Below are 17,388 nucleotides of genomic sequence, written 5' to 3' on the forward strand. Positions count from 1 at the left end.
ACTTTACTTCAGCTACTGAGAAATCAACACATTGACTGCATTTTTTGTGGGGTAAAAACACAGAAATATATGTTTACCCCCCAAACCCATATATTTTTGGAAAGTACACATTCTACTGAATCTAAAATGGGTACCCATGCCTTTCTGCTCCAAACTACTGAGTCGCAAGGCTTTCCCAAAATTGTCGGTTTTGGTGAAATATCTGAAAATTGCCTCAAACCTTCAACTTCCCAGCACCATATCGCCCATGTATCATTACGTACTAAGAAAAAGCACCCTAAATATGATTGCCAGGGTTCCTCTGAACATTTTGGTGGTCATTGTTCATAAGTTTACCAAAGTATCTGGCATTTAGAGGCCCCAAAATGAAGTTAGCGCATACAAACAGTCCCGTGGGTAACTTCAGCTAATGAAAGATCAACACATTGACTGCATTTTTGTGGGGTAAAAACACAGAAATATATGTTTACCCCCCAAAACCCATATATTTTTGGAAAGTACACATTCTACCGAATCTAAAATGGGTACCCATGCCTTTCTGCTCCAAACTACTGAGTCGCAAGGCTTTCCCAAAATTGTCGGTTTTGGTGAAATATCTGAAAATTGCCTCAAAGCTTCAACTTCCCAGCACCATATCACCCATGTATCGTTACGCACCAAGAAAAAGCACCCTAAATATGATTGCCAGGGTTCCTCCAAACAATTTGGTGGCCATTGTTCATAGGTTTACCAAAGTATCTGGCATTTAGAGGCCTCAAAATGAAGTTAGCGTATACAAATAGTCCTGTGGGTAACTTCATCTAATGAAAAATCAACACATTGACTGCATTTTTGTGGGGTAAAAACACAGAAATATATGTTTACCCCCCAAACCCATATATTTTTGGAAAGTACACATTCTACTGAATCTAAAATGGGTACCCATGCCTTTCTGCTCCAAACTACTGAGTCGCAAGGCTTTCCCAAAGTTGTCGGTTTTGGTGAAATATCTGAAAATTGCCTCAAAGCTTCAACTTCCCAGCACCATATCACCCATGTGTCATTACGTACTAAGAAAAAGCACCCTAAATATGATTGCCAGGGTTCCTCTGAACATTTTGATGGCCATTGTTCATAAGTTTACCAAAGTATCTGGCATTTAGAGGCCCCAAAATGAAGTTAGCGCATACAAACAGTCCCGTGGGTAACTTCATCTAATGAAAAATCAACACATTGACTGCATTTTTGTGGGGTAAAAACACAGAAATATATGTTTACCCCCCAAACCCATATATTTTTGGAAAGTACACATTCTACTGAATCTAAAATGGGTACCCATGCCTTTCTGCTCCAAACTACTGAGTCGCAAGGCTTTCCCAAAGTTGTCGGTTTTGGTGAAATATCTGAAAATTGCCTCAAAGCTTCAACTTCCCAGCACCATATCACCCATGTGTCATTACGTACTAAGAAAAAGCACCCTAAATATGATTGCCAGGGTTCCTCTGAACATTTTGGTGGCCATTGTTCATAAGTTTACCAAAGTATCTGGCATTTAGAGGCCCCAAAATGAAGTTAGCGCATACAAACAGTCCCGTGGGTAACTTCAGCTAATGAAAAATCAACACATTGACTGCATTTTTGTGGGGTAAAAACACAGAAATATATGTTTACCCCCCAAACCCATACATTTTTGGAAAGTACACATTCTACAGAATCTAAAATGGGTACCCATGCCTTTCTGCTCCAAACTACTGAGTCGCAAGGCTTTCCCACATTTGTCGGTTTTGGTGAAATATATGAAAATTGCCTCAAAGCTTCAACTTCCCAGCACCATATCACCCATGTATCGTTATGCACCAAGAAAAAGCACCCTAAATATGATTGCCAGGGTTCCTCCGAACAGTTTGGTGGCCATTGTTCATAGGTTTACCAAAGTATCTGGCATTTAGAGGCCCCAAAATGAAGTTAGCGCATACAAATAGTCCTGTGGGTAACTTCAGCTAATGAAAGATCAACACATTGACTGCATTTTTGTGGGGTAAAAACACAGAAATATATGTTTACCCCCCAAACCCATACATTTTTGGAAAGTACACATTCTACAGAATCTAAAATGGGTACCCATGCCTTATTGCTCCAAACTACCGAGTCGCAAGGCTTTCCCAAAGTTGCCGGTTTTGGTGAAATATCTGAAAATTGCCTCAAAGCTTCAACTTCCCAGCACCATATCACCCATGTGTCATTACGTACTAAGAAAAAGCACCCTAAATATGATTGCCAGGGTTCCTCTGAACATTTTGGTGGCCATTGTTCATAAGTTTACCAAAGTATCTGGCATTTAGAGGCCCCAAAATGAAGTTAGCGCATACAAACAGTCCCGTGGGTAACTTCAGCTAATGAAAAATCAACACATTGACTGCATTTTTGCGGGGTAAAAACACAGAAATATATGTTTACCCCCCAAACCCATATATTTTTGGAAAGTACACATTCTACGGAATCTAAAATGGGTACCCATGCCTTTCTGCTCCAAACTACTGAGTCGCAAGGCTTTGCCAAATTTGGCGGTTTTGGTGAAATATCTGGAAATTGCCTCAAAGCTTCAACTTTCCAGCATCGTATTGTCCATGTATCATTACCAGCATAAAGCATCCTAAATATAAACATAGGGGTCTACTAAACAGTTTGATGCCCAATATGCATAGATATACCAAACTATGTGGCGCACAGAGACCCCCAAATGACAATATGTATAGACATTTTCACGGCTGACGCGCTGGCTGCTGCAATATAACCACTCGGTGTGTGTATTATGCGACATTAGACCACCTAACAGTACAGAGACCCCAGAAAACCATATATTTTCAGAAAGTACAGATTCTGACGAATCCAATATGGGTAAATAAGTGTTTCTACTGCAAACTGCCAAACTGAAAAGCAATGCTGAACATAACGGTTTTTATCAAATTTCTGAAAATCGTCACAAAGCTTGAATTTTACCCCATTATATGCCCCACATTTCGTAACTTATCAGCATAAAACATCCTAAATATGAACGCCAGGGGTCTACTAAACACTTTGATGCCCAATATGCATAGATATACCAAACTATGTGGCGCACAGAGACCACCAAATGACAATAGTGTATATACATTTTCACGGCTGACGCGCGCTGGCTGCTGCAATATGAGCACCTGGTGTGTGTAATATGCGACATTAGACCCCCCTAACAGTACAGAGACCCCAGAAAACCATATATTTTCAGAAAGTACACATTCTGACGAATCCAATATGGGTAAATATGTGTTCCTACTGCAAACTGCCAAACTGCAAAGCAATGCTGAACGTAACGGTTTTTATCAAATTTCTGAAAATCGTCACAAAGCTTGAATTTTACCCCATTATATGCCCCACATTTCGTAACTTATCAGCATAAAACATCCCAAATATGAACGCCAGGGGTCTACTGAACACTTTGATGCCCAGTATGCATAGATATACCAAACTATGTGGCGCACAGAGACCCCCAAATGACAATAGTGTATATACATTTTCACGGCTGACGCACTGGCAGCTGCAATATAAGCACCTGGTGTGTGTATTATGCGACATTAGACCCCCCTAACAGTACAGAGACCCCAGAAAACCATATATTTTCAGAAAGTACACATTCTGACGAATCCAATATGGGTAAATAAGTGTTTCTACTGCAAACTGCCAAACTGCAAAGCAATGCTGAACATAACGGTTTTTATCAAATTTCTGAAAATTGTCAGAAAGCTTGAATTTTACCCCATTATATGCCACACATTTCGTAACGTATCAGCATAAAACATCCTAAATATGAACGCCAGGGGTCTACTGAACACTTTGATGCCCAATTTGCATAGATATACTAAACTATGTGGCGCACAGAGACCCCCAAATGACAATAGTGTATATACATTTTCACGGCTGACGCGCTGGCTGCTGCAATATGAGCACCTGGTGTGTGTATTATGCGACATTAGACCCCCCTAAAAGTACAGAGACCCCAGAAAACCATATATTTTCAGAAAGTACACATTCTGACGAATCCAATATGGGTAAATAAGTGTTTCTACTGCAAACTGCCAGACTGCAAATCAATGCTGAACGTAACCGTTTTTATCAAATTTCTGAAAATCGTCACAAAGCTTGAATTTTACCCCATTATATGCCCCACATTTCGTAACTTATCAGCATAAAACATCCTAAATATGAACGCCAGGGGTCTACTGAACACTTTGATGCCCAATATGCATAGATATACCAAACTATGTGGCGCACAGAGACCCCCAAATGACAATAGTGTATATACATTTTCACGGCTGACGCGCTGGCTGCTGCAATATAAGCACCTGGTGTGTGTATTATGCGACATTAGACCCCCCTAACAGTATAGAGACCCCAGAAAACCATATATTTTCAGAAAGTACACATTCTGACGAATCCAATATGGGTAAATGTGTGTTTCTACTGCAAACTGCCAAACTGCAAAGCAATGCTGAACATAACGGTTTTTATCAAATTTTTGAAAATCGTCAGAAAGATTGAATTTTACCCCATTATATGCCCCACATTTCGTAACGTTTCAGCATAAAACATCCTAAATATGAACGCCAGAGGTCTACTGAACACTTTGATGCCCAATATGCATAGATATACCAAACTATGCGGCGCACAGAGACCACCAAATGACAATAGTGTATATACATTTTCACGGCTGACGCGCTGGCTGCTGCAATATAAGCACCTGGTGTGTGTAATATGCGACATTAGACCACCTAACAGTACAGAGACCCCAGAAAACCATATATTTTCAGAAAGTACACATTCTGACGAATCCAATATGGGTAAATATGTGTTTCTACTGCAAACTGCCAAACTGCAAAGCAATGCTGAACATAACGGTTTTTATCAAATTTCTGAAAATTGTCAGAAAGATTGAATTTTACCCCATTATATGCCCCACATTTCGTAACGTATCAGCATAAAACATCCTAAATATGAACGCCAGAGGTCTACTGAACACTTTGATGCCCAATATGCATAGATATACCAAACTATGTGGCGCACAGAGACCCCCAAATGACAATAGTGTATATACATTTTCACAGCTGACGCGCTGGCTGCTGCAATATAAGCACCTGGTGTGTGTATTATGCGACATTAGACCCCCCTAACAGTACAAAGACCCCAGAAAACCATATATTTTCAGAAAGTACACATTCTGACGAATCCAATATGGGTAAATAAGTGTTTCTACTGCAAACTGCCAAACTGCAAAGCAATGCTGAACATAACGGTTTTTATCAAATTTCTGAAAATTGTCAGAAAGCTTGAATTTTACCCCATTATATGCCCCACATTTCGTAACGTATCAGCATAAAACATCCTAAATATGAACGCCAGAGGTCTACTGAACACTTTGATGCCCAAAATGCATAGATATACCAAACTATGTGGCGCACAGAGACCCCCAAATGGATATATAGTAGATAAAATTTACAAGGCAAAACAAAATAAGGCAGTAAAGGGTGAAATGCAAAAAAATCCAATAAAACCACAAAAATCAATGTTTTTTTTCCAGACTAGTGTTATCAGCTGTCAGAATCACAGTTTGAATATTTTAGATGGGCCAAACAGGTTATACGGCTAGAAAAAAGTGAACACAATATATGCAGAGCTGAAAATGCAATAAAATGGCTAAAAATTCAATAAAATGGCTAAAAATGCACCAAAATACCCAAAATTGCAATATAATCACCGAAATAACATACAAAAGGTATTGCACAGTACGGTTAGCGAATACGCTATGCGTAATGGCAATAAAACATTTTTTTCAGCCAAAAAAAGAAACGATGCGATAAGAAAAAAAAAAAAAAGGCCACAATGCCATGTATGTGCGTGTGCGTGTGTACAAATGGTAAATTACATGTTATGTGCGCGTGTGTGCGTGTGCACATGTGTGTAAGTGCAGTGAGTGTAAGTGACCCCCCCAATCCCCAAAAATGTATGTGTAAGTGTGTGTAAGTGTGAATCTAAGTGTGTATTACTGTAATAAGTGTGTGTTGGTGTGTTTGTGTGTGTAATTGTTGCACTAACCTGAAAAAATCGCTGGAGACTGTTGCAGGCGATCAGGAAGAGCCCCTGGAAGACATCTGCCTCGTGGTTCCTGTCTGTGTGCTGTGGGGGCGGAGATCGACGATCCGGTGCAGGCTGCAGCAGCAGGACACGTAAGTAACACGTGCCTGCTGCTGTTTTTGGGCCCCTGGGCGATCGCGCCCCAGGGGCCACTCGATCCCCTGCTCTGCTCGTTGCCTAGGGGCAGGGGATCGAGCAGGAACGGAGCGAGCGGCTCTAACAGCCGCTCCTCCGCTCCTGAAACAGGAAATGCTGCAGAACGTAGAATCTACGTTCTGTGGCATTTCAAGTACCTTTGCCACAGAACGTAGATTCTACGATCTGTGGCATTTAAAAGGTTAAACAAAACTGACATTCACCTACAATAACATTTCTGGGGGTTTTCACTTGGAAATGCAATAGAAATTGGCATCAATTTTGTTGTTATTTGGCAAAAATGGGGCAATAATCTTGAACTAAACATTGCGAAAACAGCTTAAGTAGCATGGATACAATAGTAGGCAAAAACTTGTGTGCGCTGAATAAACCAAAATGACAGAAGTGATCACAGTTAGGAAACCAGCTGTGGTATAATTTCTGTTACTTTCAGTTATCGTCATTTATCATCGTTTAGTAAACTGAAGCCATAGGGGCAGATTTACTAAAAGGCGAAGTGGATTGGCCAGCACTACTGCTCGCAGGGAATTCACCGATTTACTAACGCAGGCGCCAAAAGAGATTGACGCTGTGGTGATTTGCACTCTATCGGCAGACGACTTTTTGCTCTGGCGAATGGACGATATTCCACAAATTCACTAAGATGCGGATTTTACTGAACGTTACCTCTATCACCAGACTTGCCTTCACCAGCTCAGACCAGGCAAAGTGCAATGGAGTGCATAGATCTTCCTCAATCTTCAGTTACTTACATCATATTCTGTGAGTTGAAAAACTTCAAAGTTCAAAAAATGCTGGCGTCTTTTCCTTTTTTCAGGGTGATAGGCTGCAAAAGTCCTAAAAAATATTTTTGTTTAACTGGTTTCCCCCATACATTTTCTAACATATGGAACATTATTTTACAGTGGGCTCATGTGTAGGGCATTATAACAACTCTATTGACTTTATTAAGGTTCCCTGGACTTGTGTAATGTATTTGCTGCAACATAACGACATTTACTATTGCCTAATATTTTTGTATATTCTGTAAAAATTCACCATGAAAGAGATGCCTAAAAAAACACAGTTATCCAAGCGACCAATGAGTGTGCAACACTGTTTTTTAAAATTCACAACAGGCCTACTGTATTTATATTGGGCAACAGATATAGGGAGTAATTTAAAGAGTGAAGCATTCAGTCCACATTTCTCTCATGTCTGCCAGAAGCCAATACAGCAAAATTAATAATCAGAATAGTTAATTAATAATCAGAATAGTCAGACTACACTGGGTCCTGTGTTGTCATGTAATAATCTAATGTGGATTTTATCGTTTTTGTATTGTTTAATACAAACTTTCTCCAACTCTGCAGAATCAGTGGCTGCAGCAAAATAATCCCTAATAGTAATGGTACAGAACTCCAAAACATAATGTGCCATATTTCTACCCTACTAGGGATGTCGCGGACTGTTCGCCGGCGAACTTGTTCGCGCGAACATCGGCTGTTCGCGCTCGCCGAATGTTCGCGAACGTCGCGCGTCGTTCGCCATTTTGGGTTCGCCTTACCTGGCGCTTTTTTTTGACCTCTCACCCCAGACCAGCAGATACATGGCAGCCAATCAGGAAGCTCTCCCTCCTGGACCACCCCCACACCCCCTGGACCACTCTCCTTCCATATATAAACTGAAGCCCTGCAGCGTTTTTTCATTCTGCCTGTGTGTGCTTGCAAGAGCTAGTGTAGGGAGAGAGCTGTTACTGATTTCACTGATTTCTTTGAGGGACAGTTGATAGTAAGTTTGCTGGCTAGTAATCTACTTGATACTGCTCTGTATTGGAGGGACAGAAGTCTGCAGGGATTTGAGGGACATTTTAGGGTAGCTTTGCTGGCTAGTAATCTACCTTCTACTGCAGTGCTCTGTATGTAGCTGCCTGCTGTGGGCACTGATCTCTTCTGATCTCATCTGCTGACTGCTGTAATAACCCAATAGTCCTTGTAAGGACTGCTTTTATTTTCTTTTTTGTTGTTTTACTTTGCTACTTTAACAGCCAAGTGCTATTAGTCTAGCAGTGTTGGGGAGTGGGACTGGTGTGCTACTGTGCTGCTCCTAGTAGTTCAGCAGCACCAACCCGAGAATTTTTTTTTAATATACATATAATTTTTTTTTTATTTTACTTATCTTACTGTTCTTTAAGGTGTCCAGTGCTGTTTGCTGTTCTTCATAGTAGTGCACCAATAGTAGTGCACTTGCAGGCATTATTTGCCCAGTGGCCATCTAGCTGTGTGAGCTTGTTCACATTCTGTCTAAATATCAATAATAATACCGTCTCCAGAAACACCACCTGAGTGACGTTTTTCAAGCAGCAATAATATATTCCGTATCCACCACTGCTGTAGTGTATACGTTGCCCTTGCAGGCATTGTTTGCCCAGTCTTTAACCAAGTGCCACCTAGCTGTGTGAGCTTTTTCACATTCCGTGTCCAGAAACATCACCTGAGTGACGTAGTGTGATTTCTGCCCTTTACAGCACAAAACGCAGCGCTGTGTCAACAATGTATTTTTCAGATACATTTTTGCCCTTGATCCCCCTCTGGCATGGCACTGTCCAGGTCGTTGCACCCTTTAAACAACTTTAAAATCATTTTTCTGGCCAGAAATGTCTTTTCTAGCTTTTAAAATTCGCCTTCCCATTGAAGTCTATGGGGTTCGCGACGTTCGCGAACCGTTCGCATTTTTGACGCAAGTTCGCGAATATGTTCGCGAACTTTTTTTCCGACGTTCGCTACATCCCTATACCCTACCCTTTTCGTTTTTTTTTTTTCCTTTATTTGATGTAGCAACTATATCTGAATTCATATTTATTAAGATTACAAACCAGAACATGACCAGCAGGAGGCAGTGTTGTATTTTGATGTGTCAAGTAAAAAAAGAAAAAAATCTCAGGTAGAAGCGAAGCCAAAAGCATTAGAGGGAATTTCAGTCTTCCGAAAGTGGAATTTACACATTTTATACCATGTTGGGGATGATTTGTAGTATTTTAATGCTTCTTGAATCATTTAGTATGTGTGGTTTTGGACATGTCTCCTCCCAGAGTTGAATATGAATGTTATAAAGAGATATTAGAATTAAGTGCAGCATCTGTATATATGTGATATATTTGAAATCAAAATAAAGTTACATATTTCTTTATTACTTCAGGCAGTTTTCTTAGCAAATTCAGAATGGATTGAGTAACCTGAACACTAAGGACAGAGAGGCCATAACTATGTAGCAGCTATGCAGAGCTTCAGAGAATCAGGCCCTCTGAGTGATACAAAAAGGCTGTGGCTCCCGTTTCACCAGTAGCAATTTCAATTATGGATCCGCACACACCAATTTTCTGCAGTTTTCTTTAATTTTTATTCACCACCAATATCAACGTTTCGGGGGGTACAACCTCCCTTCGTCAGGATATACATTCAAATGTGAAAATACACCTTTATAGGCTTAGCTCCGCCTACATTGTTACATGTGATCTAATTATCATTTTTCTTATATTTCCCCATTTAGGTTTCATACTTTTAAAAGTAAGCCTATAAAGGTAAGCCTTTAAAGATAAAAATAAGCCTATAAAGGTGTTTTTTCACATTTGATATTGTATTGTATTGATATTTGATATTGGTGGTGAATAAAAATTAAAGAAAACTGCAGAAAATTGGTGTGTGCGGATCCATAATTGAAATTGCTACTATTGGAGGGCCTCGTCAGGCCGGAGGATAACCAGCACCACTAAAGCAGAAGAAGTGAGTAAAGTTCCAGGAGTGCAGTGTAACCACTTCAATACAATTGACTTCCAGTTTCACCAGCCCTGAATCTTTGTACTGTTTCCCCCTATGTAAATACAGGCTACCATCCTAAGGACCAACATCTTATGCTGCAATTTACAGAGTCTGGTCAACATAAACATCAAGCCCTGTCCCATTGCAGCTTAGTTTATATCCCAGACACATTGTCACACACACACAAGGGTCATTTTTGTCATTTTTCCACAATGTTTTGTGAAACCCACGCAGATATAAATACTCCAGGCAGGTACCCTGACCAGAATTAAGACAACCTCTTACTTTTCTTTCTGCAAAAAGTGCAGCGGCCTGGGCTACTTTCCCATCTTCATTCACTTCCCAGCAATCCCTGCACAATATAGTAAAGGCCCCCATACACGGGCTTATAAAAACTGCAGAGTCAGCAGCTTATTGCCGTGTGTGGGGCCATCCAACGGGCTTCCCCAATCAATATCTGACCTGAAAGTCGGCCAGATCTCGAATGGGCAGGTTAAAAAATCCTATCGGATCGAGGCCGCATCTATGCGTCTATTGTTTTTTACTTTTATCTTGTCTCAGCTCATGAAGTAGATCTGCCTGCGTGGTACCAAGTACCAGTTTGATGTTTTTCTGAAATCTACTGCTCTCACTAATTTTGTTTAAATATTTTTATTTCAGTAATGTCAGAGCAAGCCCCTCCTTATAGGTGGGTTATAATGATTGCTGTAGCCAGCCAGCACAGACAAGACTAAAGCAGCAACCTTCAGGTCCTTCACTCAAAAACTGTTTTTTTTTTTTTTTCTTGCATCATGAAAAAAAAAAGAATTGTAAGCAGCTTACCATTATAAATCAATTAGTTCTGTTTGTTTCTCTTTCTGGTCTCTAGGTCTGACTCTTAAAATAATGTAACGTGAGTCGTCTCCTCTCGGTTTTTGCAACATTGTTTCGGGAGTCAGAGGCAGCAGTGCAGAGAATGTAAATAGCCAATCATGTACTGCTTTTAATAGCAATTGCACCTACAAATAACTTTTTTTTAATTTCAAATTAATGTGTTTAGGAAAGCTGCTCACAATCACATATCGTATCACTATACAAAACAAATAGGCCGTGGGTGGTGGATCCCTTTCTTTTTTTCACACATACAAATCATTATCCTAACATGTCCCCAAATACACTTGCTATAATTCAGAATTATTAAAACAGATAAATATGACCATATTAATGGTTAAAATAGCTTTAAAGGATAACTAAACTCTAAAAGTTATATAGCTAGGAAGTTGTAAAATTGTGATTAGAAGCTTCCCACTTTGGATTTTGTTAGGAGTGTCAGTGACAGGGCCGGAACTAGGGGTAGGCAGAAGAGGCAGCTGCTAGGGTGCAATGATTGGGGGGCGCTGGGCAGCTACCTCTTCTGCCTACCCCTAGACCGAACCCACCTGGAAATCTGTTTGCAATAAGCGCCGCACGCTCGAGTGGCGTTTCGGTTCACGTTCATGCGCGCCGGGAAAGTCTTTACTGCGCATGCGAGTGACGGGGGAAAGGGGCGAGCAGGCTGGCTACCTAAGGCGCCCGGCCTGCTTGGCCCGCCTCTGGTCAGTGGCACTGCACGTGCTCAGTGTGTTCTGGGCAGCTGTTGAAAAGTTAAACTTAGGTATTATCACCATGCTATATAGTTTAGTAATACTAGGTGTATTGGTACAAAACCGTTTAGGTGATCCTTGACATTCATGTTCAAAATGAATCAGTTAATAGTGCTGCTCCTGCAGAATTCTGCACTGAAATCCATTTCTCAAAAGAACAAACAGATTTTTTTATATTTTTTATATTTTTTTTATATTCAATTTTGAAATCTGACATGGGGCTAGACATTTTGTCAATTTCCCAGCTGCCCCAAGTCATGTGACTTGTGCTCTGATAAACTTCAGTGACTCTTTACTGCTGTACTGCAATTTAGAGTGATCACCCCCTGCCTTTTTCCCCCCAGCAGCCAAACAAAAGAACAATGGGAAGGTAACTAGATAGCAGCTCCCTAGCACAAGATAACAGCTGCCTGGTAGATCTAAGAACAGCACTCAATAGTAAAAACCCATGTCCCACTGAGACACATTCAGTTACATTGAGAAGGAAAAACAGTAGCCTGCCAGAAAGCATTTATCTTCTAAAGTGCAGGCACAAGTCACATGACTGGGGACAGCTGGGAAATTGACAAAATGTCTAGCCCCATGTCAGATTTTAAAATTGAATATAAAAAAATCTGTTTGTTCTTTTGAGAAATGGATTTCAGTGCAGAATTCTGCTGGAGCAGCACTATTAACTGATTCATTTTGAATTTTTTTTTTCCCATGACAGTATCCCTTTAATGATGTTGTATCCTTGTACCTAAGGCAATGTAAGAAAATAGCTTGAAGTATGCAAGTTTATAAAAACTGGTCTGACTTACTGCGGCTTGTCAGTGTGGTGCAGAGTATTGAAGCAAAGTATGCTAATTTCTGAAGTTTGGTATTGTGCTGTTGTGAGTTTTTGATCTATATGGGTCTAAACAACATAAAACTATACATATTTGGTATTGAGAACTTGGGACATATGGCGCTTTACAGATCACTTTTTTGTTGTTGCACATATAATAAAATATCTTTTTCCACATTTTTAGGCAATTATGGACTTATTGCTTGATATATCAATGGAACACTGGGTGTTCAAAAATCAGCTGGCAAGGACCAAGGACAAGTCAAGGCAAATGCACGGGTGGGATGCCAATGTGTTAGGCACCACCGCAGTAAATAGAATTAATTACCTTAGACACTAGGTCAGTGAGCCTGTTTGCTGAAAAGGCGCTGCCATCTTTGCCAAACTTGCTGCAATCATCTCCGCTGTAGATTAAAAATCAAAACTTAAAGTTTGTTATAATAATAACAGCAAACAAAACATACAAACCACTCTACCCTGACACAAAAAATGACTAATATCATTATATCCTACCAGGAGATAGTCTATTGTTGTTCGCCCCCAAGTTATTACAAAAGTAGGATCACTAATGTATTTCATCAATATATACTAATTGTATGTGTATCATGCAGGTGCTTTGTGATGGCATGTCACCCTCTTTCAGTTTATATCACTACATTTGATGCCACAGTTTGAGCCTTCTGTCATGCAGTAGCTTTCACTGACATAGTCATGATATCCGAAATGTAGCGCCTGAGATTTAATTTGCCCACATAGTGACAATTAATGATCAAGAAACGGAAATGGGTGATGGTTTGAGTGGCTTTATGAAGTTGTGTCCCAAATTCCACTGAAAAGCTCTAGGTGTTGTGAAGTAGGTATTGCAGACAGTAGTGTGGTTGATGGCTAATCCTGGGCAGTTGCAGGATGGTGCCAGCACTTTCTTTCAAGAATCAATTGTTAGCCTTTCAAGTCAATTCCAGACATGCGAAAGGTAGGACTTGCTTCCGCTCGAGAGAGATAGAGTGTGTGTGTGTCAAGTGTATATATTAGATCGTGGGGATGCTATATCAGTTAGAGGCTGTACAGCACAGCATGAGGGACATGCTCTCCAGTTTTATGCTCACCCACCCTAGTTATGTATGTATATACACACACACATAACTAGGGTGGGTGAGCATAAAACTGGAGAGCATGTCCCTCAAGCATGGTTTAGAAGAGATATTTTCAGCATTGTTGGGTAGGACTTGCTTCCGCTCAACTACAAGAGAAGGAATGTTCATGGAGGATGAATGTTACCTACTAGGTACCTACTTCCTCTGCTTATCCCTAGGTCAGTTTAGGTCCCGGATGGGAAAGACCGCTTTGATTGGAGTGAGCGCCAGCATTCTTGCACATGCAAAACTAGTGGTGGTGGTGGGGGGAGGCTTGGCGGTTTGGGACTCAATACTTGCGTTTGGGGTTGGGCAGGTTGCCTTTGGGCACTTCCGCAAGCTGGTCATGTTCTGCTTTAGGGAGCAATATACACCAACAGTATAAGGTCTTGTACTCATGGACTTAAAATAAAGAAATTGTTTAATAAAGGTTAAAAGATTAACGCTTCAGCCCACCCGAGGCCTTCTCCCACCCCGAGAAAGGCCTCGGGTGGGCCGAAACGTGTCTTAACCTTTATTAAAAATTTCTTTATTTCAAGTCCTGTGAGTCCTCATTTTTGGATGATATGGATGAATTGTGGAATCTGCACCCAGGCAAATTAACTTCATTTTTCAAGAGTGCAGGTATCCTGCTGGACTATATTCAGTATATATCATGAATAAAGTACCCCCTCTTGTAAATTATAAGGATATTATAAGTTACCGAGGAGTTTCATGACCATATAAAAACAAGAGGCCGAAGGCATTCCGACGGTGCCATCTTTCCTGCACTCCTTTCTTGTTCTTTCTACAAGATCATGGCGCAGATGCCACAATGAATGTATAGAGATCTTTACAGATATATAAATTACACAGTTGTTCCTGGGTCAGAAATATAAACATGTCCAAAGTGAACATCCCATTTAGATGAAAATAAAGATGGAATTTGTGGATAGAATTTGTCTTACAGCATACTGCATACATCCTGGTATGTTTTACTGTGACCAAGTGAAAACCACGACAAATGCTGCATAATCTTGTTTAAAATAAATTTGTTTTGATTCTCGCATTCATGTTTATGTTTAATAAAAAAATATAAAAGTGCACCACACCACGCTCCCGAATGTACTAAAAAGTACCACCATTAGAATACACCTCCCAACATCTCAAAAAATTGAAAAAAAAAGAAAGAATCTGCTGCATGTATCGCAGTAACATTGTTACCACGCCCATTTTATGGCCACACGCCCCTAAATACCATGTCCATTTTACACATTATTTTAACACATTTCTGGAGGTTTTAGGGTCATGTTTTATGTGTTATAACAGTTTTGCTAATTAAGGTAAATTGCCCTTTAAGTCTCAGCTCTCCCAAGAGACTTGCTTATCATGAATAGTTACAATTGTATCTTTGCTTATCTTTAATTATCGCAAAAGCATCAAAGTCCAAGTGCGGCGTATTCTGGGCTCTCTGCAAGTGATGTGCAGGTCGAGAAAAACTCGACCTGCACCAGACTCAACCCGAATCCGCCCCCTCACTTCTATAGACCTGCACATAAGATCACAAAAGGGGAGGGACAAGTACACACCTATAAAACAGGAAGCCGGCAGTGTAAGGTCACAAGAGTGTAGAGCAGACAGAACTGCCCAACCCAAACCCATGGGCCAACCTGCACATCACTACTCTCTATTTAAATAAATTTCAGAAACTTTGTATCTTTTCTGGCTGTTCAGTGCAGGAGATCAAAGAGAAAGTCGGGACATTTCATTAACAATCATGGACTGCAGGCTGAGCTGTCAAAATCAGGACTGTCCCGTGAAAAAAAAACGGACAGTTGGAAGGTATGTAAGTTTGTGTATACAATACATACGAACCATGCAATCAATATACAGTTTATAGGAGGACAAAAGATGGTTATGCATGGTCTTGCAAAACTAGAGAAAGAACTGTGCTAGCTTTCCATTCATCAGGCTATAAAAGAAGGTTAGAATGGGAACAAGGACTCCTACATGGCACACTACCCAGTTCTAAAAGTCAAAATAACATACAAATGTGCAGTGTTTTATCACATGACCACTTTATTCAACTTCTAGATAAACGTTTTGCAAATTAATTGCTGGCAAGAAAAAAAAAAAAACCAAAAACAGGGTTTTATTGTGAAGCACAGTATGGTTTATGTTACATAGAGTATTTGAAGAGATCAAAATATTCTTGAATTCAGGTCCATTTACAAGGACAGAAATGGTTTTTGTCTTGCAAAAGAAATATCCTTACCTTCACACACGTTAATATATGACCATTATATTAGAATTCGATTATCCCTCATTGTTAAAACGTTACCAGTGAGACTTCTTTACCAGTATGAAAGAAACTAGAACGCCAACCCCTTCTTGTATTTTATATTAACACAGCCCTGCCTATCCTAATAAAAAATATGTAATCAAAACAGAGAGTTTGCATTTTTGGACTAAACCACAACTGTCCAACAGGAGGTCACAGTCCTGATCTGTACCTTGCAAATTGTATGTACCCCAGTCTCCCAAAGGGCCCCACATAGTTCTTTGTATGACATCATCATTGCATGACATCAACATCTCAAACTTGCTGTATGGCAAATAATTATTGTTGCACAGCCATTTCTGGCCAAAAGGTAGAATATAACCAGCTGACATCACAGCATGTCTACAGACCACTCCATACAGTATGCCTCCTAAGTGCTTTCAAAATTTTTGACTACAGGGAAGGGTTGTCTACATTAAAATACAATAGGTCTTTTCTAACAAAGGAAAGTATTTAATTTTAATCCCCCATGGCACTGAAATGGTACTGTCACAGTGCAAGCTGGTATATCTGACTGGGATCAGTTTATTAAAAGAAGGCGCTGCTCTAAACACCTCCAACCAAAACCAAAGTAATAAGATTTTTTTTTATATATATATTCTCTAAATTGCCATACGTATGTAATCCTGTAGCTAAAAGGCCACTACAAGACTGCTTTAAAGGGATACTGTCATGGGAAAACATGTTTTTTCCAAAACGCATCAGTTAATAGTGCTGATCCAGCAGACTTCTGCACTGAAATCCATTTCTCAAAAGAGCAAACAGATTTTTTTGTATTCAATTTTAAAATCTGATAGACATATTGTCAGTTTCCCAGCTGCCCCCCAGTCATGTGACTTGTGCTTGCACTTTAGGATGTAAGTACTTTCTGGCAGGCTGTTATTTCTCCTACTTAATGCAACTGAATCAGTCTCAGTGGGATTTTACTATTGAGTGCTGTTCTTAGATCTACCAGGCAGCTGTTATCTTGTGTTAGGGAGCTATCCACATGTCAGATTTCAAAATTGAATATAAAAAAATCTGTGTACTCTGTCGAGAAATGGATTTCAGTGCAGAATTCTGCTGGAGCAGCACTATTAACTTATGTGTTTGGAAAAAAACATGTTTTCCCATGACAGTATCCATTTAAGGGTTATACAAAATAAACTAAGGTATTAATTAACTGCTCATAGTATACAGTTCCCTCAGGGGGGCATGCACTCATCTCTTACTTTTGGAGAATGTTATATTACATTAAAACCAGGTTAATTAAATTTTTAAGACTAAAGTATTCACCTATATAACCAGATCAAAGAATAAAAACAGAGTAGTAAGTAAGTGTCTGTGTTATTATGACCTCTGCTAATTTCCACTCCATTCAGCAACAAGACAAGAATGTAAAAGTGTCGAC

The sequence above is a fragment of the Xenopus laevis genome, chromosome 7L, assembly GCF_017654675.1.
Source record: "Xenopus laevis strain J_2021 chromosome 7L, Xenopus_laevis_v10.1, whole genome shotgun sequence".
Taxonomy (NCBI): domain Eukaryota; kingdom Metazoa; phylum Chordata; class Amphibia; order Anura; family Pipidae; genus Xenopus; species Xenopus laevis.